At 47.7% G+C, this 5,891-nt stretch overlaps 1 pseudogene; it reads right to left on the reverse strand.

The window, feature by feature from the left end:
• Positions 1 to 3,465: 3,465 nt before the first annotated feature.
• LOC125546536 (lysine--tRNA ligase pseudogene) lies at positions 3,466 to 5,049 on the reverse strand (annotated as a pseudogene).
• Positions 5,050 to 5,891: the final 842 nt, after the last annotated feature.

Consider the following 5,891-nt stretch of genomic DNA (forward strand, 5'->3'; position numbering starts at 1 on the left):
GCCATTCCTTTTGGCGTCCATTCAAGGGAAAATATTTTCACTGCCAAATAGAATGTCGCAAGACAAAGTAACATGTACGAGTCTAGACTGTAACTTCTATATGCTGCAAACCTGCTGCAAAACATAATTCGTAAAATTCCGAGAGAACAAGCTGCGCATAACACCAATCAGGTATAGTTTATGATCTCTCAATATGGTGCAGAATTTGACTCCCTAAAATTGTGGGAGCACAACATCATTAAGTGTCCAAAATGTGTGACATCTTATGATTCAAAGTTGAAGTGTTTCATGGTTGCAACTTTTGCACTGTACAATGGCAATGTGTAAAACTTTTTGTGTACATTCTGAGGATCAGTAATGGTCATCCCTCTAATTTTTTTTACATGAACCAACACATCGCTAAACTATATTGGATGTATTGAAATTTCTGTTGGACAGGAAGTAAAATTCTGTGGCAAATTACAACAAGTTACCTACTGGGGAGCCGAGGTGGTAATTTCGCTCCAATCTGCTTCTGCTGTTCGGAGCAGAAAATTCTTGTTGTATCTGGGGTGTGGTGGCCTGAAAGGAGGTGGACCCCTGTCGGGATTGAGTTATCCTCTTTTTCAGAAAAAAAAACATCAAAAAATATTACATGCAGCATGGTCAGAGATGAGGTTAATTATACGCAACTCAATGAAAAGGAAAACCATATTGACAATGGGGAATTACTGTCCATTAAAATACGACAGAACTCGGAAACATTGCCTTGTTATTCCTCAAAGTACAGAAATAAACTATTTGTGAAAAGGAAGAGAAATTAACTATTTGTGATTACCACCACCAAGGTTTTTAGTTTGGAAAAGAAAACAATTTTGGAACTCATCGAAATATGTGAAATTTCATTGAAAATTTTAACCATGACGGCCACTACGGCACTACCGGGTCACTGGAATAACAATATCAAACACAGCACTTAAAAGAACAGTACGAAGTTGCGTGACTTGCGGCCAATGGAAGGTGGCTGCCGAGATCAGGGAGACGACTAATAATCAAGGCCCCACACAAATTGATTCTACCTCCTGGATCCATCTTTAAAAGGGAGGAGTCCCATTCCTTGCCCATTTCATTTTCCTCTTGCCACATGCAATACTCACAAACACAACTTGTACGCCTGCACATTTGAAATCTCGATTGTTTCTAGTCATTCTGACTGACAAATTAAAAATGATGATTAAGTTGTCAGAAAATAATACTTGGATGGCATTTATGTCTTGCCTCTCTACTTGTAGGAGCAGGAGGCATCAGGAAGTTAGGGAGATCCAAGCAACAATATGCCACTACTGAAATGTCTCCCCCTTTGCAGCCCACTACTAGGATACGTAGTGCTAAGAAAACAGCCTCTCTTTCCTGGCACAAGATACTCTCACGTAGCCAATACTATGTAAGAGAGACAATGCAAAGAAGTTTACTAAATTGCATTAGATGACAAATATATTTTAGCCCCATGTTTTTTGTGTAACTTGCTTCAATTGGACGTTAGAAAAAAAATACATCCAGAATGATGGTAGTACCAATATGTAACACTAGTTTCTTATACTAGTTTATACTTGGATGTATCTCTAGGTGATTTTAGTAATATACCCAAACTAAACCTGTCAAACTATTGCTTTGGGTCTAGCTCATTTCCTCACTTAATGGACACCTGGTGGTGATTGCACATACATATTTTTGGTTTGTCCAAAGTGTAAATCTACTGAAAATAACTGGCAACATAAACAGTGACATACTCCGGCCTGGTCTACATATGATGGTAGTCACTTTATAACATGGTGAGTTATATCACTATTAAGCGACATTGAAGGATCGATCAACATATGCAAGTGACTTTTCTCCTTTCTGCTACAACTTATTACAACATCACTGGGTCTGTGTACCACATGATGGGTGACGTGGCTAACATTAAGACCGCAGGCGTGACAATACTTCTACATCCTCTACTTTTAAAAGCTCACCCTTTCACTTGCTGCTTTTCCATTCTTCACTAACCTCCCCGACCCTCTTGCATGCAATTGCTGACACACTATGGTGAAACCTAAACGTATATCAGAATGCAGTGAAATCGGGATCAGCTCTAAAGCTTCAATAGAAAAATCGTAGTCAATGTTGCTGGAAGCATATAGGATTAGGAGGCATCAGAAAATTAGCAAGACATGGTGGCAATGCTCGGAATTCTGGGAATGCTAGCGCGGACGCTTCGACCATCTGTCGTACTAGTGAAAAATTCCGGTGCCGTGGGGTCTGCATGCCCCTCGTCTGCTGGCCGGTAGCTGCCTTTCTTGCTTTCGTAATATGGGTCCGAGTGAAAGAAAGAAGCTGCGGCGGCGTTGTTATTTCTTTGGATTAACGACTACTTCTGGTCGATAAGGGTCGATCGAGCCAGGTGTAAGGGCCCAGGGTGAAAATTATCCTAGACCAAGCAAAAACCCAATTTATGCTATTTTGTCTAACTGTCCATCAAAACCGCGTCATTTAGTCAGACAAAAGGAATGATGTGCTACTGGATCAAAGCCCCTGTGACATTTTGCTCAAAGTATAAACGGCTCCCTTCCGACCTGAAGACATGAGAATAAGTTGAGCATGTTTATACACAATCTGTAAGTAGATATGTCCATTGCAAATCAATTGATGTATTATGTGAGGACTACTATGTGACTTGTAGATGTTTGCCAGATTGGAACTTCTATACGCTGCAAACCTGGCGCAGAACAAATTCCATGCAATTCTTGGAAGAACAAGCGACACATAACAGCAATCAGGTGTAAGTTTCTGATGTTTCCATATGACTCCCTGCGGTTGTTCCAGTACAACATCATCAAGTGTTTAAAAAGGGTGCCATCTTACAAATTTTAAAGTGTTCCATGGTTGCAACCTGTGCTGTCTCTTGCTTAAGGTTGAGTAATGATGGCATTGCGTCTACTTTTTTACTTGGACCAACACATCGCAAAGCTTTGTTGGATGCAATGAGATTTCTTTTGAACAAAAGATTCTGTAGCAAATCACGGCAACTTACCTACCTGGGGAGCGGAGTTTTTTAAGTTTGCTCGCATCTGCTTCGGCCGGCGAGTGCAGATGTTTCTGCTCTACCGTTTGGAGCAGAAACATCTTGTCGTATGTGGGATTCTGGGACCGGAGTTGTCCTCTTTTTCAGAAGAAAAAAACACCAAAACATATTACATGAACATGAGGTTAGTTATAGGCTTATAGCAACTCAATGAAATAGAAAACCATATTCACAATGGCAGTTACTGTCCATTAAAATAACATAGAACTAGTTAACATTGCTTGTTATTTCTCGAAGTACAGAAATTAACTATTTGTAAAGCACAGAACTAGGAAACCTTATTGACAATGGGCAATTACTGTCCATAACTTAAATTCCATTTTGTTTCTTTCATAGGACAAGAATTTCATCTTTTCAAACAGCTAGCTGTCTTGAGGCTTCATGGCCGGGAACAGGAGGACCTCCTTTATGTTCTGGGAATCCGTCAGCAACATGGTGAGGCGATCAATCCCCAGACCCCAGCCTCCGGTCGGTGGCAGGCCATACTCAAGGGCAGTGCAGAAGGTTTCGTCCATGGCCATCGCTTCATCGTCACCGTCCTGACGATCCCTGAGCTGCTCCTCAAACCCCTCCCTCTGCACGACGGGGTCATTCTGCTCCGTGTAGGCGTTGCACACCTCATGCTTGTTGATGAACAGCTCAAACCTTTCAGTCAGTCCAGGCCGGGCTTCGTCCCTGTGTGACTTTCCGAGTGGGCTCATGATCACCGAATGGTTGATGATGAACGTCGGGTTCACGCATGTCTCCTCCAGGAAGTGCCCGACAAGCGTGTCCAGCAGCCGTGCCGTCGTGTGTGGAAGCGGGCACGTAATGTCGTACCTGGCACAAGCCTCCATCAAGTACTCATTGGCATCATCGGTCGACAGATCCTCCTCCGGTATGTTGAGATCGGCCATGTCCTCCAGTCCCTTGATCATGTTGATCCGCGCGAACGGAGGAGTAAAATCGATCTCGATAGGCGTCTTGTCGGCGCCGTTGGCGTGGTACTGTCCCTTGTAGCCGCCCGTGAGCTCCATCAGGTCGTTGTAGTCCGCATAGGCCATGTAGAACTCGCACGTCGTGAACTCGGGGTTGTGCATCGTGTCGATGCCTTCGTTCCTGAACTGCCTCCCGATCTCGTACACGCGGTCCAGTCCACCGACGACGAGCTGCTTCAGGTAGAGCTCTGGCGCGATGCGCATGTACAACTTCATGTTCAGGTCGTTGTGGTGCGTGACGAACGGCCTGGCGGCGGCGCCACCGGCAACCACGTTCATCATCGGGGTGTCCACCTCCAAAACCCCACGCTTGTCAAGGAAGCTCCGGATGAAGGAGACGACTCTGGCTCGCGCCATGAAGATGGACCTCACCTCACGGTTCACCATGAGATCGAGGTACCGTCGGTGATACCGTGTCTCCTGGTCCTTGAGGGCGTAGCTCTCCATGTTCCTGGGCATGCCGGGCGCCCACGGCAGCGGCGGCGCGCGTCGGTGCCTATTAGCCTGCCGCGGCAGCATGTGCAGGCAGGGCGAGAGCACGACGAACTGTGCAGGGAATATGCTGAGCTCGCCTCGGTTGCTTTTACCAGGGAACCCACGCACGTCGACCACGTCGCCAAGCTTCACGCCAGAGTGGAAAGCGGAGAATTCCTCGGGAGTCTCCAGCTCCGAGGTCCCGGAGTCTGCCATGACCTGGACCTTGGCGCCGCCGCGGTGGAGGTCGTAGAAGAGGAGGCTGGAGGACGACGTCCTCTTGCTCATGATCCTCCGGGCCAGGGACTCGGTGACGTCGACCAGCTTCTCCCCGTCAGCCAGGCCCCTGTACCTGTGGACGTAGTCGGCGACGGAGACGGTGGGCTGGAAGGCGTGCGGGTAGGGGTTGACGCCGGCGGCCTTCTGCGCGGCGAGCGCGCCGAGCCTGTTGTGCTAGTACTGGGTGGGATCCATGCCGTCGTCCGCCATGGCGCGCCGTGCAAAACTCTCTCCCGTACCGTAGTTGGGGAAAAACAGAGCGGAGACTTTGTTGACCTAGCACCGATTTCGTGTTCTCGTCGGTTTATTTATATCCAAAACATTAACGTGCGCATCAAAGGCGCCTCCTCACGCGTTCACATTCCTCGCGCGTTCGCATGTACGACAAAAAAATGCATCCATCAGGCTCCCATCGGCATCGCTCATCCCCGTCTTTACTCTGGCGAAGTATAAAAAAAATTCCATCAGGCTCCCATCGGCATCGCTCATCCCCGTCTTTACTGTGGCGAAGTATAAAAAAACTAGCGATGGATCCCTTCCTTCCCTTGGAAGGTAACTTCTACTTTTCTTTCGCCCCACATCGTCACATCAGCTCTCGCGCGCAACCTCCAAAGCCGCCGCCGCTGTCTCAGCCATTTCTCTCGTCTGCTCCTCCCCTTTCCCCTGCCCTAGCCTATTTCTAGCCCTCCGCCTCTCCCTTTCTTCCTCGAGTACGGCAGCGGAAGGGGGGCCGCGACGGGAGAGAGGTTCTCCACCCCTGACAGACGACGTCACCGCCTCCGACCTCGGCCTCATCTGCAGCAGCAGCACGGACCTCTGCCCGTGTGTCTCTGTCTCGCTGCTCATCCTCCGGGAGGGGACTCGGAAGGAGGGTCGTGCTCCTGGTTGGGATCTCCGTGCTCCCTCTCCTGCGCCTCCATCTGCGTTCGATCTCGTCACTGGTGAGTAGTGCTCTTCTCAGCGTGGGGATGACCTATGAGATTCTTAGTTTGAATTCTGATGTGAATGAGTAGTGCTCTGCTCAGCGTGGGGATGACCTATGAGATTCTTAGTTTGAA

This window comes from Triticum urartu, chromosome 3A (assembly GCF_056163025.1).
Source record: "Triticum urartu cultivar PI428250 chromosome 3A, HENAU_Tu73, whole genome shotgun sequence".
Lineage (NCBI taxonomy): Eukaryota > Viridiplantae > Streptophyta > Magnoliopsida > Poales > Poaceae > Triticum > Triticum urartu.